Genomic DNA, 26,767 nt, shown 5'->3' with positions numbered 1-26,767 from the left:
AATAATAAAGTCACAGCCAAGTGTGGATCAGAGAACTCGGGGCCCTGCGTGTGTTGTGGGGTTCTCGGTCCAGAGCTGTTGGCCAGTGACTTGTAGGAAGCACATGGCTTTGCCCTGCAGGGCCACATCTTAGAGTGGACAGTGTCTGAGGCAGTGACCACACGCACTTCAAGGAAGCGTGACCTCCAGCTCGCACGAACCGGGATTGTGAGAACAAGTCCACGTTCGCAGTTTGCCGACATTTGGGTATACTGACGCTCATCAGTGTCTTCTCTTCACCTTGTTCCTTCTGCCCAACTCTAGCTTCTGAATGAGGGTCTGTCTTCAAGCTCTCTGGGCTCAGATCCAACCTCTGTGACAGGTTGGGTGAATGAAGTTACTTTTTCGAGCTTTGGTTGCTTTCTTTCTAACATGGGCCTGGCATAGCATCAGACACAAGGTCTTATTAGCAGCAGCAAAAGCCATTTTCTAAATCTTTAATTCCAGATGCAGGCTAGGTAGGGGCCAGTCAGATCGCCTGGAGCAGAGTCCTCATCCTCTACTGCGCTGGATATTAATTTTGCAGCTGCTAGGTTGTGGGGAGGCCCTGCAGAAAGGGGCGTGGGCTGCCTAGGTTGCAGATGGGCATTCAGAGGACCTGGGGAGGTGGCTCTTCACCAATGGGCACAGCAGCATTTTGATCTTTTAAGAACCAGTATGACTACACCTGTGGGCCCCAGCAGAGCATTAGTCTTGAATAGCAGTCATTTTAGTATTGTTACTGAAGATGGGAAAGACAGGGAGCTAGTATGTTCGGAGCGCTCACCATACACAGAGGTTGTGCTTTGTCTTATGGATTATATTTATTATTTTATTTAAGCTTTAGAAAATTATTTTGAGGAATTTTAGGGTTATCTAGTCAAAGACCAAATGGGCCCCTCTCTTTTTCTCTCTCTCTTTTTCTGAGACAGAGTCTTGCTTTGTTGCCCAGGCTGGAGTACAGTGATGCGATCTCAGCTCACTGCAACCCCCACTTTCCGAGTTCAAGCGAGTCTCCTGTCTCAATCTCCCGAGTAGCTTGGATTACAGGTGTGTGCCACCATGTCTGGCTAATTTTTGTATTTTTGGTAGAGATGAGGTTTTTCAATATTGGCCAGGCTGGTCATGAACTCCTGACTCAGGTGATCCACCTGCCTTGGCCTCCCAAAGTGCTGGGATTACAGGTGTGAGCCATGGTGCCCGGTCCCTTTTTTCTTAAAACAGGTTTTAAGACATCTTCCCTTCCATGAGGCACTTATGAACAAGGAGCACCTTCTCTGTGTTCCACAGAGGCTATTACTTGTGTTGCCTCTGGGGATGCTGAGGCTCGCTTGGGTGCATTTAGCATTTGCTATGTGTTTCACATACATGAACTCATTTAATCCTCACAACAGCCAGCTGAGGTATGTCCTGTTATTTCCTCCATTTGAAACCTTAAAACATGCAAGTACAGAGAGGTGAAGTAATTTTCCCCATCACACAGCTAGTAAGCTGTAGAGCTGGGATTTGAACCCATGGCTCCAGAGTCCATGCCTGGGGTACAAACTGTCTGTACATGGCCTTGCACTGCACAGGCAGGCAGTTTCCCACTGTGACGTCCCAGGGACAACAAAAGCATCTTCAGCTCTGTAGTGATCTCTGAAGAGTGAGGCACACAGTTTTGAGCCTCTGCTGGATATAGCTCCAGTGGCAGTGGGTTCTTATTGATTTAACAACCTTCTGCCTTTTCCTTGCTGACAGGGAGTAGGAGAAGATGGAAGTTGATAGTGACCCAGAAAGGACAACCCACCACCCACATCCTCCTGGAGCTGACAATGTTTTCTATCTGCAACATGATTTCTGGGAAGAATGCACAATTGTCTCTTTGTCCTCAGCCTCCTCTCTCTCAACACAGAGGCTTCATCATCTGGGGTCTGCTGAGCACTCTTCACCCACTCTGTGGCCATATTCCCTTGTCCTAGTCACATCCTACAGGAATATCCTTTGCAAATGGCCCCTCATTGCCTTCTCTTCTCCTTCCCCCTGTTTCTATACTGGCTTCTTCCTCCACATTTGTGGTTGCTCATCTGCTCTGACCTCAGTTTCTAGGTGTCCCAACGTTGGATGGACAAGGCACACCCCAACGAAAGCCATGCTCAGGCCACAGCTGGCATCACAGCTTCCCTCAGTTGTTCTCAAATCTAAAGCAGGGGTGTCCAATCTTTCGACTTCCCTGGGCCACATTGGAAGCAGAAGAATTTTCTTGGGCCACACATAAAATATACTAATGATAGCCCATGAGCTAAAAGACAAAAACCACCCCCGCAAAAATCTCATAATGTTTTAAGAAAGTTTACGAATTTGTGTTGGGCTGCATTCAAAGTCATCCAGGGCCGCATGTGGCCCTCAGGCCAAGGGTTGGACAAGCTTGATCTAAAGTGTTAGCTCTGGACGCCCACCATCTTCCCCCACGCTGTCTTCTCCACTACTGAGCCATGAATAGGCCCTCAACACCTTCCCACAACCTGACCAGGCTTGTTGTTAAGACAGCTCTCCACACTCCCCAGTGGCTGTTTTCCGGCTTCTCACTCCTGCCACCATCACCCTCCTTCTTTCCCCCGCAGTTGATGACTTTTCCCATCCTTCATGTGGGTACCACTGGACTCAATACAGATGCCACTGGACAGAAGTCCCCCATGTACCCCACTTCCACATCTGCAATCTTTGTTGTACTTTTATCCATACATTGACTCACATCCTCATCACCTCTTCTGCTCCTATTCACATAGACTTTCTCTGACAACTTTCTGTACACAGACTCCTCTTGCAGGCTCTCCAGCCTCACCCCAACCACTCTACTCAAAGCACCCTTGTAACAGTCACCAAGGACCTCCATGTGGCCACGTGCCATGGATGCTGATCATGCCTCTTACGTGACCCCTGATTAATATTCACTCACATCTCCTTATAGTTCTTGTCTTGCCACTCCTAACACCTTGCTCTCCCTGTTTCTCTGGCTCAGTCTCCTTTGAAATTGACCATCTCTAGCTTCTCTCCAGGTTAGAGTTTCTTAGAAAGTTTCCCCTTCTGCCCTTTCTCCCTGGGTGACCTCCCCTAACCCCATGGCATTAAATACCAGTTGATTTATCTCCAGCCCAGACCACTTCTTGAGCACCACTCTTATTTCCAGCTGCCCCAGCGATATGTATGATTTGATGTCCCACAAACATTTCTAGGTCAACATTTCCTAACTAGAACTGTTCATTTCCCCCCACCCGCAAATCTGTTACTTTCTGAGTCTTCTCTAGCTCAGCGAATGATAGTTGCCATAAATGATATAACAAGGATTTACCAGGCATCTCCCAGGACCTGTTAGCTACTGTATCCCTCATTTAACAATCATAATATGAGAGAATGATATCTATCTTCAATTGACTGATAAGGAAATAAACTTATAGGTTAAGTCACTTGCCCTGGATCACAGTGTCAAAGCCAGATGGGGACTCAGGTCTTGATTCTAATGGCCTTGCTCTTTCTACTCCACTCACATCTTCTCAAATCGTGACTCTTGCTTAATAATCTGGAGACAACATCCTTAGGCACCTGTAGGGCCGCCATGTTGCATACTTCTAAAGGGACATTTACCATGTCATCTGTGAGGATGGCGGTTCCTGGAGTTTTGCAGAGACAGTCATTCACATGAACTAGAATGAGAGAGTGAGTCCCTCAAGGCGGGCAGGGTGGTGGCCATGACTACTGTCATTTTGGCTTTCTTTGTCCCCTCCCATCCCACCTGACTCCATTCTGTCTCCTCTCTTCCCCTCTCTTCCACTCCATCTATTCTGCTTACCCTGCCTACCTCTGGCCAGGAACTCTGTCAGACTGTGACACAGAGATGAATCGGTTATGGCCCCTGAGCGTGAGGAGTATAGGAGTGTATCAGTCAGGGTTCTCCAGAGAAACAGAACCAATAACATGAATAAATAAATACACATGCATGCACACACACCACACACACACTTCCTATCTGTCTATCTGGCTAAATTTATTTCAAGAAATTGGCTCATGCAATTGTGGGAGCTGGTAAGCCCAAAATCCATAAGGCAGGCCAGCAGGCTAGAACTTCCGGCAAGGCTGATGTTGCCTGCAGTCTTGTTCTGAAGGTGGGAAACACAGGCAGAATTTCTGTGTTGCGGTCTTGAGGCCAAATCCTTCCTCTGCAGGGGCCCTGAGCTTTTTCTCTTAAGGTCTTTAAATGATTGGGTGAGGCTCACCCACATTATGGAGAGTCATCCGCTTTACTTAACATCAGCTGATTGCAAACATTAATCATATTGAGAAAAAATACCTTCACAGCAATATCTGGACAATTCTCCAGATGTTTGGTCAAACAATTGGGCACCACAGCCTAACCAACTCAACACATAAAATGAACCATTACATGTAGGTCACAGTCAATGGCAAGGGCACAGATGAGAGAACAGTCAGCCCATACCTTCTGGTTCCTGCCAGGCTAATGGATAGGAAGGTCACTTCCTATCAGTGGCAAGGACACAGATGAGAGAACAGTCAGCCCATACCTTCTGGTTCCTGCCAGACTAATGGATACACTGTGGGATGCACAGGAGAAGTGATTCAGATTTCCAGAAGGGACAAATGGACAGAAGAAGTGAGCCTTGAAGGTGAGACAGAGAAAGGAGCAAAGACATCCCAGGCCAATGGTGCAGCCTATGCAATGGAAGACCGGCCTGAGAAGCAAAAGGTTACAGGAACGTGGAGGTCCAGAGGCTGGTGCTCCCCTCACATGCATGCTGGGATGTGAGGGGAGGGGCTGGCCCCTCAGTGCAGGGCCTTGAATATCACAGTAAAGTTTGGACCCAGTGGTTCAGAAACCATCATTCTTGTCAGACCAGCTGAGCCTAAATCAGTAGCTCAGAGCCCATCATACTGTAAGAAATGGATATTCTTCCAGAATTGTATTTTCTGTCCTAGGAAGCAGGACATTCAAGCATTATTTTAACTCTACCTGGCTACCTGAGACTTTAAGAACTTAAATCTTACATCAGTTTGTTTTCTTAATTTAAAGCAATTTGAAAAACTTCTTTAGTTATAGAAGTATTTTTTTCACTGCAAAATATTAGAAAACTATAGGAAAACAAATACTAAGATAAATATTGACTAGAATATCCTGGCCAAGTGGTAACTACTATTAATGGTTTGGTTGGTTTTCTGCCTTTCTGTCTATTTTCCATGTCCATAAATACGCATCTATCCTCTGCTCATCTCTGCGGCCGGTGTCTGCTGCTGTCGCATCCTGTGCTGGCCCAGGCCTCTCCCTTTCCACTCGTCCATGCATAGTCTGTTTGCTCTTCTGAAATTACCTCTTCTCCTAAAGTGTGAGCTCCATGAGGGCAGGGCAAGGTCTGCCTTCCTCAGAATTGTATCCCCATAGCCTAGAATATGAGGCACTTAATATTTGTTGAATAAATAATTTAATGTATAAATATGATGTTTTAGGTTTAAGCAAAAAGATACGTGAACATAGTTTAAGTACGTATATTTTGTGAATCTATTAAAAGGGCATCTATTTTTTTTCTTTTTTATTAAAGTTCTAGGGTTCATGTGCACAGTGTGCAGGTTTGTTACATATGTATACATGTGTCATGTTGGTGTGCAGAACCCATTAACTCGTCATTTACATTAGGTATATCTCCTAATGCTATCCCACCCCCCTCGCCCCACCCCACAACTAACGTTGAATAATGTTTGTTTATATATTTTCCTTTTTCTTATCAAGTAAGAATTTATTATGAGCATTTCCCCCGGCATCAAATATTCTTATTTATTTATTTATTTATTTATTTATTTTTGAGACAGAGTCTCATGCTGTCACCCAGGCTAGAATGCAATTGTGCAATCTCGGCTCACTGAAACCTCTACCTCCTGGGTTCAAGTGATTCTCCTGCCTCAGCCTCCTAAGTAGCTGGGATTACAGGCACACACCACCACGTCCAGCTAATTTTTTGTAACTTTAGTAGAAACAGGGTTTCACCATCTTGGCCAGGCTGGCCTTGAACTCCTGACCTCGTGATTTGCCCGCCTCAGCCTCCCAAAGTGCTGGGATTACAGGCGTGAGCCACCATGCCAGTCCTGTTTTTTTAAAGGACTCCTTCACATAATTATTTGTAAGGACTCTGTAAGACTTCATCATATGGATGTATTGCAATTTATACATATTTTTATGCTAGACTTTTTTTTATCCTATTATAAATACCATTTTTCCAACATGGAAAATGCTGCAATGAACATCTTGACCTTAGCTCCTTGTGCACATTTTTATTCCTGCTTTAGAATGCATTTTTATAAGTGTAGTAGTTGGGCAAAAGGGCAGAAATATTTTTATGGTTCTAGGAACATATTTCCAAACTCCAGAAAAGCTATAGAATTTTCTACTTCTGTCATGCCAGGGATTCAGGGTATGATTTTGGTAACTGCTTCCAATTTGACAGGTGAGATTGGCACTTTGTTTTAATTTGCACTGATTTTATTTTTACATGTTGGAGACAGCTCGCCTAATGTTTTCAAAATGTGCCTCATCATAAGAATTACCATCTGAATGAAAATATTCCAGAGAGCAGCCTGTATTTAATAAGCAACAAGGCAAATGTGGGAAGTCCTGCACTCAAAAATAGAGAAACTGAGGACAGAGGAGAGCAGGGAGGTGCCCAAGTGAGGATGCTGCTGAGTCTCATCCTGGCATCCCAGCCAGAGCTCCTCACAGCAAACCTTTCAAAGGCTGCTCCGGGCCACCTCCGCTGACTTGCACATCCGAGAAAGCAGCTGTCTAATGGCTTCTTTCTTTTCTCTTTCTCAGAAATAACAACAACAAAAGTTCAATACCTGAAAAGTGAACCATGAAACTCAGTAAAAAGGACCAAGGAGAAGACGAAAGTGATTCAGCGAAAAAGAAATTGGTCAGTGCTTTTTTTTTCTGTCTCCCTTATATGACTATTCTGGTCACCCAGGGGGTAGTTCCCCCTTCCCCCTGGGTCAAGGGGAGGCTGTTACCGTGAAGCTGGGCAGAGAAAAGAGTGAGCAGCAGCTGAAAGCCAAGTTCTATAGGAAGGAGGCATTGGGATTGTAGAGTGTATGGGGTGAGGCTCAGAAGAGTGAAACTGACAGTCCTGATCTGCTGGTGACTTTCTGGGCTTGGGGCAAAAGTCTCCATTACAAAGATCATTTCTCAACAAGGGGACATTGATGTTGACAATGATTATGTCATCATCCTTAAAGATACACTAAAACCCACCCCCTAATCCATCACAAGGCTTAGTCCACCTGCCCCTTCCTCCAGGAAGTCCTCAGCAGCTATTAATAGAATGACTTTCTTTCTTCTTGGGACTCATCAGACCCTCTCTTTAAACCTGATTCAAGAACCAATAGCCAGAGAGCGCCTCCTCTGTGCTGGACCTTTACATAGAGCTCCCATTTAAAGACAGACTCTTTACATGGTTCTGTCTGGATCAAACCATGGTGAGGGCATCACTAGCCCTATTTTACAGGCAATGAACTGAGGCTCAGAAAGGGATGAAGCCACTTGTCCAAGGCTATGTGGCTAGTACAGGTTTGAATCCTTCTTAAACCTTGGACTATCTGTGCCTCGTCTCCTGTGATGGGTGTGAAAGCTATTGTGACTCCAGGGAAAATGTATTTGTATTTATAATAAACCTGTATTTGGTAGGACAGAGATCAACACGAGTCCATTTACCAAGTTGTCAACAAAGTGTGAAACTGGCAAACTGAACATCATTGTCCCCATAGAGGTGTGAAATGGAGGATAAGGGTGCAGTCACCTGTTTGAGGTTACCCAAGACCCCATGCAAGAATAATGCCAAATAGACAGCAATTTAAGTGGACACTATCTCTTTTCTTGGTGCTTACATTAGGTGAGTCAAGAATCTACTGTCTAAGTATTTGGTGTAATGAAGGAAGGGATGTAGTCATTTCATTTCACTGCTTAAATGATACTCAATAGAAAACCCCCCTTCTTTTCCAACTCTTCCCTGTTAGAAAATTTCCACCTTGTCCAAGACAACTTTTAGCCTTAGGAAATCATCCAGAGGACAGTTTAAGGTCAATTCCAGAAGTGATGCCTATCTACTGGACCCCGTCCCTGAGCCAGGCTGGAGGAAGGCTAGGAATACAAAGAGGCTTAGGACACTGTGGGTTTGCTGAGGCTGCCATGACAAAGTCCCACAGGCTGGGCAGTTTAAACAACAGAAATGTATTGTCTCACAGTCTTGGAAGCCAGAAGTCCAAGCTCAAAGTGTCAGCAGGTTAGTTCCTTCTGAAGCCTCCCTTCTTGGCGTAAGTGGCTGCCTTCTCCCTGCATCCTCACGTGGTCATCCCTCTGTGTGTGTCTGTGTCCTCATTTCCTCTACCTATAAGGACACCAGGCATACTGGAATACAGCCCCATACACATGACCTCATTTAACCTTAATTACCTCTTCAAAAACCCTATCTCCAAATACAGTCACATTGTAAGGTGCTGGAGGTAAGGACTTCAACATGTGAATCTGGGGGCACACAATCAGCCCATTGAGATGCACACTACCCCTGCCCGCGGTGAGCTCCTGTGCAGAGGGGAAGGCACCTGTGAGCAGCGCACATGGAGCACACAGGCAGCAAGAGGTTGGGGAGGCTGCTGGGAGGAGGTGGCGAGGGAGTTAAGTGCTGAAGGGTGAGCACAGTTCAGGGCAGTCAAAAGGAAGGGCCTCAGCAAGGTCAGGAGAACCTCAATGAGTAGGAACTTCATAAAGATAGGCAAGTTATGAGTGAATGAAGGAAGCGATGAATGTCAGAGCAGGCAGAACGTGCCCCAGCCCAGAACATCTGGGGATGTTTGTCTTATGACTTCATCTGTGATAGGAGTTGCTTCCTTAGCAGTTGCCTGGAGTGCGGGGCTGCTGGCCCTGTGGAATGGTCCTGGCTTTGGAGGCAGACTCCTGCATGCTGCCCCTGAACTTCAGTTGTTGCACCAAAATGTAGGTCTAATAGTTCCTCTGAGGACTGGATGGTATCATGAATGTGAACACACTTGGGAAAGCCCTGTGCACGTGTAACATGAGCTGAAGGTGAGGCAGGTGCTCTGGCTACCAGGAGCCCTGGTTAGCTGCCATCTGGGTCCGGGAGGGACCCATCCCCCCTCTCTTACTTTCTGTCCAGCTGTTACACATTCATGTCAACTGCCTAATTTCTGGTGCCTTTTGAATTTTCAATCTCAACAGAGAACTACGAAGCAATTTTTAACGGGATGAGGGGTCACCTGATCCAATTTGTACTTTAGCAAAATCTGGTGAGGTCCCCACTGTTACAGATGAGGAAACAGGGAGGGTAATAGAGAGGGGAGTCACAGCAATGGGATGAGGAGGGGTAAACGAGGTGATGAAAATGCAGTCCCCATCAGGACAGCATAGGGGCAGAGGGGCCCTCCATGCACAGGGATGCGGCTGTCCCTGCCCCTCCTCTGCCCATCTCCTGCACTTCAGGCCCCAACCATGCTCCACTGACAATTTCACTTCCTCCCACACACTGCAGGCATCTGTGTCTGCAGGCCTTGGCTCCTTGCCCTCTCACCCCATATCCTTCTCCATCTGCTTAGAAGCCACCTCCTCCAAGGGGTCTCCGAGATCCAGCTGAGATTGGTGTGGTGCCTTCTCCATGCTGTCCTGGGGAATCCTGCCTTTTTAGGTCATGTTATAATTAAGGATGTGCACATCAGAATGCTGCTCTAGGCCCACCACTCAATGAGGAAACCAGGCTGCATGGCTGAAATCCAGTTCAAGAAATAGTCGCTTCTCCCAGGGGCATGCCTGACAGATTAATATGCAGAAGGACGATTGCACTGAATGACTGGTGTGCTCAAAACATCCCCAGCCTAACTCCTGAGGGGTCGTTTTCCTTTTTGCAAGTCTTGGTTCCCCACTTGCTTTGAGCAGCTACATTCCCACCACCATGCATGTCAGGGCTGGATGTTTCTGTGTGCGTTTCACATTCCAGGTTCCTGGCATGTCTGCTGTACTCCACACCTTTTATTTTAGTGTGTGCTTTTTACTAAACGTATCTTTGCTAACTTTTTGGTCTCTCTTTTGTGGACTGAGCCCCACCTTGCCTCCTGGACATTGTGCACTCACCAAGCCTGTCCCTGGCTCTGGCCCAGCCTCTGCACTGCTCTCTGCTTCTGGTAACAAACTGTCCTAGCCAAAATTGAAGGTGCTTCTCTGGCATCTGAGGCAACATGGCCATGTGATCAATTGATTCCCACAACCTCCTGGCGTGCATGAGGTCCTCACTTTCTCAATACTGTCCTTGAGCCAGCCTGGGGCTGGCACACAGGACATGTCCCCTCAGCCAGTGCTGAATGAGCAGGACGGAGTAATGACTAAGAGGCGAATTCTTTCTCTTCCAAACCCACAGCCCTCGCCTTTGTTGTAGGCTCCAGGATAGTCCACGCTCATTTCCATCACGCCACTCGGGCCTGGCTGTTTTCTATTTGAGCTTCAGAATAAGTCTGCAGGACAGTCAGAGTGGGGTCAATATTCCATTTTGCAGTGGTAGAAGTGGCAGCTCAGAGAATAAAGTGACTTGCCTGAGGACACACAGTTAAAAAGTGGAGGAGTCAGCTGGACGTGGTGGCTCACACCTGTAATTCCAGCACTTTGGGAGGCTGAGGCGAGCAGATCACCTGAGGTAAAGAGTTCAAGACCAACCTGACCAACATGGTGAAACACAGTCTCTACTAAAAACACAAAAATCAGCCAGGTGTGGTGGTGCACGGCCTGTAGTCCGAGCTACTCAGGAGGCTGAGGCAGGAGAATTGCTTGAACCCAGGTGGCTGAGGTTGCAGTAAGCAGAGATTACATCAATGCACTCCAGCCTTGGTAACAGACAGAGACTCAGTCAAAAAAAAAGAAATGGAGGAGTCAGGGGCAGAGCTGTATCCAGGCTTCTGAGTCAAATTCAGCCACCTCTCCATTCTGTTTCAAGCATTAGGGAGGTATCCTAGGTTAATGGCGGTCACCCTGCTCCAAGCTTTGTTAAGAGAGAAAAATAAAAAGATGTTAAAAAAAAAAAAATCCACCCCCTGGGTGGTAATCCTGGAGAGGACAGATTTCCCCTTTTGGACTGTTTCGTTGTTGTAATAACTTAGGAGCAGGGAAAAAATGTTGCCCGTTTCCTGTTCAGGCATGATCAAATTGCCACACTTCCTGTCGGGAACTCCCGCCCTCCTTCAAGTGGACTCTTTGCCTCCTCATCCACAGAGATGCCTTGGCAGAGTCTGGGGTCCCTGGACCAAGCCATCAGCTGGGTCACCGAGACCTGTGGCAAGGAAACAAAATATGAATTCCAAGGAACTGGGCCTAGTTCCCCTCACAGATGACACCAGCCATGCTGGGCCTCCAGGGCCAGGGAGGGCACTGCTGGAGTGTGACCACCTGAGGAGCGGGGTGCCAGGTGGGAGGAGAAGAAAGGTAAATACAGACATCTTTTCTGCATGGCTGGAGGGCTGTGGGTAGGGCAGGCCTGGGTGGCAGCCATGGGACAGTGCTCAGCCCCAGTCTAGCAGCGTGTGGCTGGGGGATCTGGGGCTTTGAGGCAGGGAGGCCCCAGTTTGAGTTGCACTTCTCCATCTGTGTGACTTTGGCATACTCTCTCCAAGCCCCAGCTGACTGGGGCAACAGCGTCTCTGGTAGGCTGGGTGTGTACATGGAACGAGGCTATGGTGGCAGACTGCCCTGCCCCATGCTTATATGGTGGTGTCCCTCTTCTTACCCTCCCTGGGGCACAGCATGGGCAGCAGCACCGTCGGTCAGTGGGCGCCCTCTGCCCCTGCAGTGAGTGGGAAGTGGGTGGAGGGCACAGGCGGGCCACACAGGCAGAGGGCTCTGGGGAGCACAGCGGAGGCAGGAGGAGACGGCCCCCACCTGCCTTTCACCAGCCTCTGGCAGGGGCACTTCACACCAGGTGCTCCCAATCTGATGGGGTGCAGATAAGGAAGGAGTCTGTGTCCTCTAAGGTCATCGGGGCTGGGAGCAAAGAAGGCACAGGGCACAGAAACGATGCTCAGCACAAGTCCAGGGGCTCAGAAGAAGTGGTATCTGTGCCGAGACTCAGAGTATAGGTTTAAAGAGAAAGAATGATAGACAACAGGTGTTTCATCTGAAATGTGATTCTGTTCCATTGGGGATCCCCATTCAGCTCAAGCTCCTCTCACTGTAGAAAAATATTCTGGTCCTATATTTCACTTGGCAGCACCCATCCCCAAGGCTTATAAACGCTCCCTCTTGCCCCCGCATGTGATCAGCAGCCTGTATGGAGCGCCTCCTCTGCAGCAGCTCCTCAACAACATATGTGGCCAGGGCTGCTATTGAGATCCCATTTCACAGATGGGTAGGCTGAGCCCCAGAAAAGTCAAGTCACTTGATCAGGCTCCTACAGCGGATGGGGCCGTCCCCGGAGGTAAAGCTGATATCACTTGGCTCAAAGCCCCAAAGCTCTATCTTGTGGCTGGTAGCACAAATGAGATGGGCAGAGCAGGGAAGTGGCCATTAGAGAACCACATTCCCTTCCAGATGGGATTTGACTGATTCAGGTCCCTGAACAATGGACCCATCTGTCTTCTTCACTACTGCATCCCCACAGTGTTGTCAGGGCCTGGCGCCTACAAAACACACACACTCACAAATATGTCAAATGATGGCAAAGAAAGTGCATTCTGGAGCACCTGGTCCCTGTCCACTTGGCCTATATTCCCCCACCAGCTGAGGATGGCCGTCCCTCCTGCCCTCGCTTGTGCCAGTTTGTCAGCCTTTGCCAGGGATCCAGGTGTTTCTGCCCTATGGCCCTGTCCTGGTGGTGGCTGTCTTTCGATGGAGCTGCAGGACAGGACAACACCAAGGCAGACACCCTGTTCTCTGTGCCAAACCTTCCATCTCTATGTCTGCACGCCCCTGTCCTGAGGCTTGGACCAGCACCTGTAGTTTGACACCTCAGCCTAGAACAGTATGTGCATGTGTGTGTGTGTGCACATCTGTGTGGTTGTCAGCAATCTCAGGCCCCTGGACACTGCACTCAGGTGACGAGTCAGCAGGGGACAGTGCAGTGGTGACTATAGAAGCACTGAAGCCAGACCACCTGGACTTCAGTCCCCATCACAGATAGCACCAGCCACGCTCCGTGCCCCTCTTTCCTCACCTGTAATACAGGTTATAACAGCACTGATCTAAAGACTCAGAGACAATGCTCAGAAAGTGCTTAGAATCACGCCTGGCTGATAGCGCTTGGAGTCTGGCTTTGCATTTTTCTGTCCGGGTCGGACACTCGCCAAATTCGCTAAAAGGATCATGTGGAGCTGCTCAGAGCACCTGCTGAAAACTGCGTTTCAGGTCTGCGTTTCAGGGATCCTCACGCAACCCGGAAGGAAGGCAAGGGCGTGGCTGCTAAACCTGAGGGCGCCCGGCCTGCGCACGCGGACGTCGACAGGAACCCTGTCTGCAGGCCCCCAACTTGCGTCTCTTCTCTCTGTCTCCATCCCAGCCAAGGACAAGGACTTCTCCCCCGGAAGGCCTCCCGCAGCTGAGGGAACGTTCCAGGTCTTCCCTTGGACCTGGCCGCGCGCCTGGTGCCGGCTCTGACGTGATTTCCTCTCCCGCCAGGACTGGTCCTGCTCACTCCTCCTGGCCTCCCTCGCAGGCGCCTTCGGCTCCTCCTTCCTCTACGGCTACAACCTGTGAGTGGTGAACGCCCCCGCCCCGGTGAGTGCGCGCCAAGGCCCGGCAGAGGGCACTGCGGCCCCGCGGAAACCTTCGGGTGCGCAAGGGCCCTGGGCTCCAGCGCCCGGTCTCGTGCGGGACACCGCAGGGACTCAGATCAGCCCCCGTTCGGGGGGGAGGCACAGAAACAGACAATGATGACACGGGGACAGGGGGCGGGGGAATGACAGTTCTTGCGGCTGGAGGGTGGGTGTCCTGAGAGAACGTTGGGAGACTAGATGAGAGGGGTCTTCGGAAGTCCCGGGGTGGGGTGGGGAGCTGTCCTCTGGCCCCTAATGCCGGGAAAGGGAGCAGGAGGGGCCTTATGCCTGGAAACTTGGACATTTTCTTGATTTGTTTTGTTGTTGTTGATATCTATCTATCTATCTATCTATCTGTCTATCATCTATCTATCTATCTTTGAGATGGAGTCACACCCTGTCACCAGGCTGGAGTCCAGTATTGCGATCTTGGCTCACTGCAACCTCCGCCTCTCGGGTTCAAGTGATTCTCCGGCCTCAGCCTCCTGAGTAACTGGGGCTACAGGCCTGCGCCACTATACCCGGCTAATTTTTGTATTTGTAGAGATGGTGTTTTGCCATGTTGGCCAGTCTGGTCTGGAACTCCTGGCCTCAAGCGATCTGCCCACCTTGGCCTCCCAAAGTGCTATGATTATAGGCTTGAGTCACTGCACCCGGCCTATTGTTGTTCACTTTAAATTACAACCAGAGGCCACTCAGGTATCTGCTGGATAAGACCCATCTTTGGCTTGTGTTTTACTCTGAAATCGGATCCAGGTGCAATTCTACCAGGCCCTCTTCACATTTTGCCTCTAGTTTGCAGTTAAAGGTTGGGTCCCACCTGCCTAGGCTGTAAGGGTTAGGTGCTATCCCGTGGGTGCTGGCTTTGGTTTTGACCTACCATCACCCACGGGTAAGGGCAGGATGGAGGGTTAAGGGAAGCTTTCCTGCAGGAAGTGATGCCTGACCAAGTTTGGAAGGTGGAGTGATGGATGGGGCCAGGGTTGTAGGACACATCTGAGGAAATGTAGGGAGCTCCAGGTTCTTGGAGCACAGGCTGTTTTGGGGGCAGACAGGAAGCAGGCCGAGGACAGCCCTGAGTGCCTTCCAGGCATTTCCTTGCTTGGGAGTCCAGCATCCTTGTGTATAAAACACAGGGGAAGCCTGGGCCCTTGAGCCTCAAAGGTTCCCAGGAGCCCTGGAATTTTGCAGAGGTGCCTCAGGGATCTAAGGACTATTTGCGCAGATCAGTTCTATGTTGAAAAAGTTTGTTAATTATTTGACGTTGTTCAGTTCTGTTGCTAAAAACAGGTTGAAAACCAGGGGTCCTAGATGGCTTCAGCAAGCACTGGCAACAGTCGGTGATCTTTGATTTTGTCATTGTGGCGTCATCTCAAGATGGGGATCTGACTTGCCCATATTTGTCTTTGAAAGAGGGCTAGGAATTTGGACTCTTGCTTCATCTTGAAAGTTCATGAAAACATCCAGGTGAGGGGGGGAGATCCTTTGCACTCATGGCTTGTGGAGCAGAGATATGTGAAACTTGCACCTGGGGTAGAATGGTATGGCTTCAAGCACTGACTGTGGGAACATGAGGAAGGAGCAATCCTGTTACTCACTTATTCATTCAGCAAGCATTGTTGAGAGTTTATGATGTGTCCAATTCTGGGGATCAGGGAAGGCAACCTGGAGGAGGTGGTATTTGAGCTGAGCCATGAGGGATGTGTAGGATTTCCACAGGTGTCCCAGGGAGGTAGGGAGCTGAAGCACACACACAAAGGCCCGGCTGTGCCCACATGGTGGCATAGTAGGAAGTTAGTAGCGTGTGATGTGCCAGTACCTGGGGGAATGGGGAGCTGGGATGAAAGAACAGGTGGAAAAGCAGGATGAAGTCAAAAGAAGAAGGCCTAAGATCTCAGGCTGAGGATCAGGATTGTAGTCTTGGGCACTGGGGAGCCATGGCAGATTCATGGGGGTGGGGGTTTACAACTCACAGTTTTTTACATTAAAATTTGTTTTTCTTTAACCATGACACAGCCTCAGGAGATCCTGAGAACACATGCCCCCTTATTTATTTACTTATTTAATATGCTCACTGTTTTTTAGAAAAGTAACTTTGGTGTCAGTGAGAAGGACAGGAGGGGCCAGAGTTTAGAGGTATTTAATGGGAAAGACCATGGTAAGCCAGACAAAGAGGATTTAACGTGCCCTCCCTCCATTTCGGGAGAGGAGGGGATTTCTGAAGACCTACGCAGCCAGGGTGGCCTTTACGTTTCTTAAGATGAATAACATATATTATGGCAGCATCAGTAACAGCACAGATGGAAAAAGCCCGCATGAGGTGCAGGCCCTCCTCTATGCAGTTTTGACGCATTAATCAGCTCAGTGCACCCTCATGACAGCCCTGTGAGGTATGGGTCATCATTATCCCCATTTTACAGATGAGGAAAGTGAGGCACGCTGTTCACTGACTTGCCCACAGTCACATAGCAAGTGGAGCCAGAGTTTGGCCCTGGGTGGGCTTCTGGTTTCCCAGGCATCAGACACATCTTCAGTCATTTTTAAAACAGATCCTTTCTGTGCCAGCCAGTGTTAGGCCACGGGACTTCTTGTTTAGGATATCAGAGCTCTGCCTCTGTGACCAGCATGAACAGCAAGGTGTTTAGTCTTGAGACATCACGAGGCACTTTTTAGCCTGATGTCCTTTCAACCTCGAGACCATGGCTTGTCATGCATACTTTATCGGAGCCCAGAGCAAGCACCCCGAGAAGGCCTTAAGTCCAGGACTGAGCCATCTGCCCAGATCCAGGGGCTGGGAAGTGTCATCCCCAGTTGGGCAGCTACTTCCCAGCATGTGCCATCTGTCTTTCTAGAGGAGCAGAGACTGTGATCACCAGCTCATCAACTCTGCCAAAATGTACTGCGTGCCAGGCGCATTCCATTCTCAGAAATACTGAGACGTCAGTGTCTTTGGCTGTAACAAAATAGCACAGCCTGGGGTCTTCAGAAATAGACATTTATTTTCCTATACTTCTCCAACCTGGAAATCCAAAATCAAAGTGCCAGTGGATTCGTTGTCTGGTGAGGACCATCCTTCCGGCTTGCGGATGGCCTCTTTCTCACTGTCTGTACACAGCAGAGGGAGGAAAAGTGCAAGGGAGCAAGACACTCATCCCACCATGAGGCCACCCCCAGACCTCCGCTAACCCCAGTAACCTCCCAAAGGCCTCATCTCCAAATACCATCACATCAGGGTTAGGGCTTCAACACGCCCCATCCTTGCAACAAAAATGTCATGCAACATTTTTGGAGGGGACACAATTCGGCTCAAGGTAATTAATTATTGATGTTACCTTCATTTCATGAACAAAGAAACAGAGGCTCAGAGTTTAAGCAACTTGCCCAGGATCACACAGCCAGGAGGGGGCAGTGCTGGAATTCAAACCCAGGTCTCTCTGAATCCAAGACCTATGCCATGCGCTCCACCCCTCCTTCCTGCCCTGACCACTAATGGCAGGCACCAGCAGTCCAGCTGTGGGGGAGTTTGGCATGATCAATGAAAACAAAGAGGAACAAGGGGAGATGCAAGGAGCCACAGCAAGTCCAGGGCTGCTTACAACAACCTAGGGGCTGAAGGACAAGGTGGATGATGCTGCCATCGTGTTACAGGTAGGAACCTGTGATTGTCTGAATCCTGTCCCGACCCCTCCCTCCCTCAGGGATCTCGTAGAGCAATCCTCATAAAGGACCTGATCCAACCGAGAAACCAAATACGGCTTTATTATTAGCTAGAATCACTCCCCAAACTCTTCCCCTCCCTGTGGGATTTGCAGTCATGTAACCTCTTCTCTGCTCTGCCTAAAGGTCCTGATGTTTTATGTTTACTCTTGCTGCTTTGTGAGAAGAGAGGGATAACTCTTCAGGCAATCCTTCAGCGCCCTTCCCTGGGTGTTGACCTTGTTGTGTCTGGGGTAGAAAGATGAATACGACATACGTCCATGTCCTCGAGGTGCCCCCAGACCAGCAGCAGTGACAGAGGCTTAATAAATGCCAGACAGTGAGGCAGGCTGCATGGAGCCACAGGACAGCTGAAGGACTTTATTCTATCTGGGAAGGTCAGTGGGGCCTCTCTGGGGCTTGAAAGAGAAAGCTCAAGGCTTTCTGGGAATGGTGAAGACCTAAGGGTGATGTGAGGCCCGAGGGGCTGGAGAGGTAGAGGCTGGAAAGGGGAGCTGAGGTCAGACCAGAAAGGTTGTGGAGGCCAGAACAGGAGCATGATCCGGCACCACCCAGGCTATGAGCAGGCTGAGGGCCAAGGCTCACCGTGGGAGGCCCTCCCAAGGTGGAGACCACCTGGAGTGTGAGCTGAGCAGGCCAGCACAGAATCCCAGCTCCCCACGTGGCTGCCTCTGTAGAGGGCTGGTGTCGAGCCCCTTGTGAGGTCGCTGTGAAATTAAAGGAGATGTGATGCTGGAGGAGCTCAGCCCAGCGTCCAGTGATCACCTCGAATTCTCTCTTCCCCTGGCAGTGCACATAGGAGTGGGTGAGTGAGGTAGCGCCAGGACCAGGGAGACCAGGAACAAAGCAGAGACTCTAAGGAATGGGATCTAACGCAGGCTGGAAGGACCCAAGCCTGGTGGGGGTTTGCAGTGTGAGAGCTAGGCTTCACCTGGGGTGTTGGGCTCTTGAGAAGAAGAAAGAAACCCTTGGAATGGAAGAGGTGCAGGTATTAGTGCTGCTTTGGGTGCTGGGTGGGTGTCTGCTTGCGGAGATGATGAACAAAGGCTGCCACCAGGGGGTGGTGTGTGGATGCCGCCCCATGGGAAGGGATGCTGTCTTTAGCACTGGCCCAGTCTCGCAAGTCGCCGGCCCAGCCAGCTTCGCCTCTCCAGCTGTTGGATAACTGGGGGCCCAGGTGATCGGGGCACAGACTGCAGGCCATGGGCATTTACCTTCGGGGGAGGCAGCTTGCACCATTAGAACAATCCATGCAGTAGTTGCCGTGGCAGCCTCAACCTTAAAAAGTCTTGGTGCTCCTCTCTCCTCAGATATTTGGAAACTTCCTGTAATGCTGAAATCAAAAATAACTCACCTCTGGGCACTAGCTCTGCACTTGGCTGAGGTTCAGAATTGTGCACACATTGGATCTTTGTTACAATATTGCAAGGGAGCCATCACTAACCCCCTTTTAAAGGCGAGGAAACTGATCCAATGCATCCAAGTTTCAGGGATGGGACACTTCCTAAAAATTCCCACTGACCTCTCCTCAACACGATCACCTGGATGTGCCTCCTGGCCACCCGACTTTCCAAGAATCCCCAGGATCTGACTACTTTTCATGCCCCATTTGGAAGAGAACACCTGAGCCTCATGCATCTGCAAGGGTCCTTGGCCAGCTTGGTGGGTGGGATGTGAACAGAGGTGCTAATAGGCCGCATGAGGCCTGGTTTTTGGCAGCAACCCTCAGGATATTCAGTTCTTTCTTTCCTCGATGGCAGAGAACCGTTAAATGCACACTGGACTTCGCATGAACTGGCAAGAGGTTCTTATTGTCCTTAGCTGTTGAAACTCAGGGTTATCTGTGCTGTGCTGGTGCATTGATCACCATGATGAACACCACAGTAGCTAGGCTCTGTTCACTCTCTAGACTAAACCCTAACTGGTTTCTCTGTTTCCACTCTGGTTCCTGCAGTTTATTCTCCACCCAAAGGCCAAAGGGATCCTTGACAAATGAAGGAAGAACGTATTGTCCCTCTGCTCAAAACCCGCTATATCTAGAAAGCAAGCCAGACTGTGGTGACCTACATGGTACCTGGGGCCTTGTGACCACTCTGTCATCATCATTTCCCCGCTCATTCCCTCTTCTCCATTTACACAACCTTCTCCCCACTTGCTTCCCCTCAAACACACTGCACCCTGGAACCTCAGGGCCTTTGTGCATGCTGCTCCTGCTGGCTGCAATGCTCTTCCTCTGATTTGCCTGTGCACTTTCCTTTGGTTACTTCTGGCCTCTGCTCAGACGTTCCCTCTTCAGAAATGTCTTCCCTGACCAACCTATCCAAAGTGGCGCCCCTCCATCACACTTTAGCCCTCACTGAATTTATTTCTCCTCGTATTTAATACTAGCTGAAATATGATATATTCCTTTACTTCTTGTCCATCCTTCCCTTCACTTTAGAAAGGTCCTTGCGTCTGCAGTGTCAGCACCTAGAACAATGTCTGACACATGGTAAGCATTCATAAAGAATATTTGCTAAATGAGCAAATGGACAAATTTAAATTTAAAGTGAGTCCAAGGCAAGTCCTTAGGTCTCTTCACTCTCAAACGAATTGCCAGCTGTGAGTCTGTCCTATGGAAAAATTCTAGGACCGCCTCTACCATGTTCACAGATGGGGACTTGGACCCTGATCTGTCTAATTCCCGAGTATCCCTTCTTTCTGTTCCACTAGGCTGATCTGCTGCATTCTGTGAGTCGGCAAACGTTCTCTGAAGGTCCAGCAAATGTTCTGTGGAGGTCTAGATAGTGCATGGTTTTTGCTTTGTTGGCCATATGGCCTGTGTTGCAACTACTGAACTCTGCTATGTAGAGATAAAGCAGTTATAGATGATATGTAAATGAATGGGCCAGGGTCTGTGCCAATAAAATTTTGTTTACGAAGTAGATGGTGGTCTAGGATTTCACTTGCTGGCCAATTGTTGGCTAACCCCTGTGCTAGAAGTTTTAGGAAAGGGAGGAGGCTCTTGTAGATTCCTTGTGTCATTAGTACCTCTGGGCAGAGGGCTGGCTGGCTGAATAATTAATCCACAGCCTGTGCTGCATAGCATCTAAATGGGAGCACCTAAGTCTTCCTGAAGATATTTGCTTTCTAATCTCCTTTCTTTTGTTCATGTGTTACTGATTGTCTAGGCTTTGTCCTTTCTGTTTCTGGTGACTAGCTCTAATTGGCATAGTTGTATCTTTCTGTCTATCCATCTACCTACCTGTCTGTCTAAAACATCCTGAAGTTATTATAAAAGACTGCCAAATTCAGGGATAATTTGCATACCAATCAAATGCAGCCTGAATTTTCAGACAGTCATGCATGCAAATGTGCTCATCTGAATCCTTGCAAATGGCTTCAGATTTATGCCATTGTAATCCTTGACCTTTGGTAGGAAAATGTTGCAGTGCCTGGAACCTGCTTCATTATACTGCTAGAGTCATCTGGGATGATTGCCAGAGTTGTGCTGAAAGACGTCCTCTTGGTACCTGTGAGCACCCAGTGTCTGAATCCACCTGAGAGATTGTTGAGGGCTGGATGGAGACCCACAGACTGGAGTGGGGGGTTCTGAGCCCCAAGGGCCATTCTCTAGGAACTGAAATGGGCAGACAGGGCTGATACAGGCCTGGGTGGGATGATGGTGCCTGGGCAAAGCATGATGATGGTGCCTGGGCAAACCCAGTGCCTGGACAAAGCATCAAAGCTCCTCTTGCTCATGGGTGTTGTCCACAGAGCCCACAGGAAGATTATGGAAGCAGTGTTCTAAAGAAATGCAAGGTCTGGCCGGGCGCGGTGGCTCAAGCCTGTAATCCCAGCACTTTGGGAGGCCGAGACGGGTGGATCACGAGGTCAGGAGATCGAGACCATCCTGGCTAACACGGTGAAACCCCGTCTCTACTAAAAAATACAAAAAACTAGCCGGGCAAGGTGGCGGGCGCTTGTAGTCCCAGCTACTTGGGAGGCTGAGGCAGGAGAATGGCGTAAACCCGGGAGGCGGAGCTTGCAGTGAGCTGAGATCCGGCCACTGCACTCCAGCCTGGGCGACAGAGCGAGACTCCGTCTCAAAAAAAAAAAAAAAGAAATGCAAGGTCTGTGGCAGGGCAGACAATATGGAGCCCAGACTTCAGTCCAAAAGGGCCCAATCAAGACAAAAAACAAGCCAAGGGGTGTGGGGTTCAAGAGTAGCTGATCCATGAGAAGCAACTATTGAGGTGGTGGACCTGGAAGGATTCCTGACCCAGGACTCATGCACTTCCCATGACTGTAGGAGGAACCCACATTGCAATGAGCCCAAGAGAACAGGCAGCCTAGGCAGAATGACCACTTGGGGATGGACATTAAGAAAAGTCACCAAGAGAAAAGCACCAAAGTTGAGATAATGAGTGTGTGGAATAGGAGGCATGAGTGAAAATAAAAATTAGAAAGCAAACAGGGAATGCAGTGGTTGGGGGAACAGAAGGTGAGGTGGGAGGGACAGTTCAGGGCTAATCACAAGGATAGAGAATGAACTTGGTGCCTGGTTGTGCAGTTCCTGGCCTGTAGCTTGGGGAAAATGCTTGGAGGCTTAGCGAAAGTTAGGATTGTACAGATCAAAGTGTCACCCAAAACAATACTCTTCATTTGTTTCCCTGGCGTCTATTAAAGTACCTTGCACACGGCTTTGCCATGACTCCTGATGCTAACTAGCCATTTAGGCCAAACTTCACAGGTTAAGAGCATAGTTGTTCACAAGACTGGCCTCACTTCAGACACCAGCGACAGGCTCAGGGGTTCCCTGAACATATGGTAACACATTTGGGGGTTCTCACTACCCCTTCCGGTTTGATAATTTGCTCAAATGACTCACAGAACTCAGGAAGTGCTATGCTTAGAATTACAGCTTTATTATAGCAAAAAGGATACAAATCAGAATAAGCCACAAGACGAGATCACAGGGCAAGATCTGGAAGGATTCCAGCTTTGGTGTTCTCTCTCCACCCACAGACTGCTGTCTACCAGGAAAGCTCACCCAGGCTTCAATGTTCCGAGTTTTTATTGGGGTTTCATCATGTAGATGTGATTGATCAAATCATTGGCCATAAGGTTGGACTCAATCTTTGGTCCTCCTCTCTTCGCTGGAGGTAGGGCTGATGTCACTCGGCTCAAAGCCCCAACCCTGTATCACATGGCTGGTCTTTCTGGCATGGCCAACCCCTATCCTGTATAGTGTATCTGATACCTGCTAGTGTATCTTGTTAACATACACTATCAAGGGAGTTCTGAGAGGTCTGCCATGAATAACTCAAGAAGTCTCAAGAATTCACAGGCTACCTCCTAAGAACCAGTCAAACTTTATTATACAATTGTCTACTGGATATATAAGATGTACATTACACAAATGCATGTTATAAACATAAAATACTCAAAAAATGTTTATTAAATGCATTAGTGAGTGAGGGAAGGAAAGGTTGAGAAAGAATGAATGGGAACTTAACTTTAGGAGTCTAACTCACTGGCCCCACACCATCCAATATAAATTAGGACTTATTTGAAACAGCACTGGCAGCCACACAAATAATACTGAATGGCTTGGCTTTGATAAGAAATTATGCACCTTTCCAGTGGTTTTTGAGTTGGCAATGTTTTGTCTTCTTGGGAGGGGAGACACAGACGCTCATCCCCCCATGGTGTTAGTATTCAAGCCCAGGGTTTCTGTAGAGCAGTTAACTTGACTCCTCATACATTTCCCAGCATAAATGGTATCTTCTATTATTTTCCTCTCTCTGCTCCTTCCCTAAAGGCAGATAAACAGATGATAATAAAAAGCAAAATCAACATTTCTCTCTATAAGGGTAGAGCCGCCCAATTAGCGGCAGATGTTAGAACCTGAGCAAAGAAGATTCAAGTGAACCAACAGAGAGAGAGCCCTGAAGCAAGCTCTGCTGCCTTCAATTGGCCCCACCCCGCAATGCCATCTTAGCAGGCTGCCCTGGGAACCCAGGCGCCCTCAGAGAGAGAAGCCTGTCCCATGGCAGGTGCCTCTGATGTGGCCTGAGACCCGTTCTCAAGGAAAGCAGGAGGGAATGTTGAGCAGAGACTGTGTCAAATGACATAAGTTCTGGTTGGGGTGAGGGGGAGGCATAGCAGGCTCAAGACTTTGGTGGAAGAGGGCTGAGATTACAGGAGGACCCTGTGCATTTTGTCACTGCAGAAACAACGGGCAATTATGTCTACAGAATGGGTATCTCCGTATCCCAGAGTTTCATCCCCTCAACCCCCGCTCTTTTCATTTTTACCTCTTGCTTTTGTCTCACTTTATCTCAGTAACTGTAAAAGCGACAGACTTCCATTAGAAAAAAAAAAAAAAAAAAAGCACAGAAATGTGATAATGAGGTTACGCACACAAACATTCTTCTGTGAGTGAGAGATGATCTCTCTCATTTGTATACCAGTCCCACATAGCAGATATTATGCTAATAACCCCATTTTACAAATAAGGGAGAGATTGAGTGACTGGCCCAAGGCTGCCCATAGCCGGTACACTTGGGCCTGAACACAGTCAAAACCCAGACTCCATCCAGAGGCCGCTTTTAATGTTTCATCTGAATCCGTTCTTTTTCCGAAGATCATCCATATATACTGTTCAATACTCTCTTTTTTGGCTTACTATTTATTTGTAAGCACCTTTCTATGCTATTGAAAGTCCTCCATCACCAGGATGTTGAACAGCAGTGTGGAGCTGCCTCCTATGATATCCTGTCCTCCTAATGTGGGCCTCTGAGGCTGTTTCCAATTTTTCTCTAATATGAGACGCTGCTGCATTGTTTAAATTGGGAGCTGTGAGTCATTGTTTGGTTTGGTTTGGTTTGATCAGAGCCAGCACAGCTGCTTACTGATGAGGGCCTAGGAACCTTTTCCAGCCTGGGGCATTGGTGTCCAGGTGTCCCAGGCTGTGGGTGCCAACTCCCCCTGCGCTATGCCCTGGAGGTGCCAGCGATTAGAGCTGGACAGCTTGCCTCTTTGATATAGAATTTTCTCATTTCATAAAGTTTCTCCAAGAAAAATGCCTTTATTGAGGGGAAAGGACCTCGGTCCCATCAAATCTCAAGGAAGCTCAGCTTAGTGCGGTGGGGGCAGTGGTTTCTGCAGCCAGAAAGCTGGGGATAGCTGATCCAGCAAGATGGGAGGTGGGGAAACTTGGAGGGGCATGTTGGAGTGGCACAGCTGGTGTGAACAAACCAGACAAGTGAAACTAGAAGCACCCTATTTCTGACCCACAGGGGAAGACCCTGAAATTTATTGAGGACCTGCTATATGCTGACATCATGCTCAGGACTTCACACACCTCATTTCATCCTTCTGGCGGCCTCCTCTACAAGCTAGGGGTTCTTATTCCCGTTCTATAAATGAGTTATTCCAGAAGTGATGTTGCAGACGGGGCCCCTGCTACCTCAAGCAACCAGAAGTGATTTGACTGGTAATGAAAACAGCTTGCCCTTTTCATTTTGGCCAACTGGAGGTTATGCAAAAAGGAGAGCAAAATATCATCTCAAGTCTGCGTCAATGCACTGTCCCCTGTAAACACAGCTATACAACCTCTCAGAAGAACGTTCCAGCAGGAGGAAGGCGCAGGATTGTGATTGAATAGGAACGACATTGGGAGTGCATTCACTTCTCTGCTTCTGCCTGGGGCCAAACAGACAATGAAACTTACCTTCTTTATGTTTCCCCTAATTAAACCCAAGCATTTGGCTGCCCCCTCACTGCAAAGGTGGATGAGGGGAAACCCAGGAGGCTCTGAAAGACTTACTTGCCTGGCTGTTGCTTGTAACTGATGTCTCCTCTTTCATCATGTTTCATTTCATTCTGAAAGCTAGCTGTGGGAACAAAATCGTCTCAGGTGTCTAGAGGCACAGGAGCCTCTTTCCCAGTGAGTCAGCCAGGCTCCTCTGGGAGAATCACTTGGGGAGGAGGAAAAAACACCACAGACCTGCAAACCTAATGATCAAGTCAAGCCAAAATGGGAGCTGAGTGTTTTCCTTAGGGCAAGGGAGGTGTACTGAGGGCTCCGAACACCACCTTCAGGTAGGATAATTCCCTGGCGTGAGTCACAGGCGTTGGCACAAGAATGCGGAAGTACTCACAGCTATGACTGCTCACAGTGATGGCACACAATGCTAAGTCAGCAGAGCAAAAGGTGCAGGGGTGAAGTCCAGAGGAAACCAGGGGCAAGCTCCAAAGAATTCCTCCAGCAGAGCCTCGCGGGATGCACTTCATCCCCACAGCAACAAGTTGTGACAACTCGTGAAATTTGTCCAACAAGGAAACTCATTAGAAACTCGGAGTCCAGGGTTTTTACTGGGGGTGGTCATCTAGGCACTCTCTGCTTGGCAAGCAGAAAATTCCAGATTTCCAGAAAGAAAGCAGATATAAACCACACTGAGACAGCATAAACCACACTGTTTGCACAGTTTAGGTACATTGAGTCACTCTTACCAGATCTGGGAACGGTGGCAACCCTTCCAACATCCAGATTCTCAGATGCAAGCCCAGGGCTTACCCTGCAGCAGATTTTTCTAGGAAGAGAAGTCTCAGGCCTGCTGTGCAAGCTCTTTTCTACACAGGAGGCCTTACCTCGGGGAGCCAGGCGACGTTAGGTAGCACTGCTGGGATTGTGGAATTTTGTTCTTGTGTGGCCCTAACTTCAGAGGGCCTGATTCAGCAATGGGCACTTTTTTAAGCACTTCTGGACTGCATTCTTCCCTGTGCCAGTGTGTTCAGTGGTGCAGACTGTCTTTATAAAACCCTAAGGCATTGTGGCATGACTTCCTCTCTTATGCAATGGTGTGTGTACTCTGGCCCAGCCACCAAGTGTTCTACTTCCGTGTACTTTTATAGCACCCCTGAGAATAATTCCAAGTGAGTTAATGAGAGGCTCTGTGTGAATCAGTAAGACACATTAGTATTGTTAAATAGGCTACGAGATAATTTGCCTCCTATTGTCTGGCAATTTCTTTTATTATTTGGAGATGCTCTAAGCCAGTCTTCTTGGCTGGGAATTGCAGAGTTCAATTTTATGTCCAGACGCTTGACCCCCAGGTTCCTGGCCTGGGAGATAATGGTAAGTGATTCATGGATTCTTGAATCTGACAAATAAATGAGTCTAGTCCCCTTATTTTACAAGTACAGAAATAAT

General features: G+C 48.6%; 1 protein-coding gene across 1 annotated transcript in view; it reads left to right on the top strand.

The window, feature by feature from the left end:
- Positions 1-13,458: 13,458 nt before the first annotated feature.
- The window catches only part of SLC2A9 (solute carrier family 2 member 9), a 166,635-nt gene continuing 153,326 nt past the window's right edge, over positions 13,459-26,767 (top strand). Inside the window, exon 1 of the mRNA XM_033213748.1 lies at positions 13,459-13,813. The gene's annotated coding sequence lies outside the window, so the exon portion shown is untranslated. The remainder of the gene's footprint in view (positions 13,814-26,767) is intronic.

The sequence above is a fragment of the Trachypithecus francoisi genome, unplaced genomic scaffold (assembly GCF_009764315.1).
Source record: "Trachypithecus francoisi isolate TF-2019V2 unplaced genomic scaffold, Tfra_2.0 Lachesis_group1, whole genome shotgun sequence".
In the NCBI taxonomy this organism is placed as follows: Eukaryota; Metazoa; Chordata; class Mammalia; order Primates; family Cercopithecidae; genus Trachypithecus; species Trachypithecus francoisi.
The sequence above is the reverse complement of the archived record's forward strand: the minus strand, read 5'-3'. Positions and strand labels throughout refer to the sequence as shown.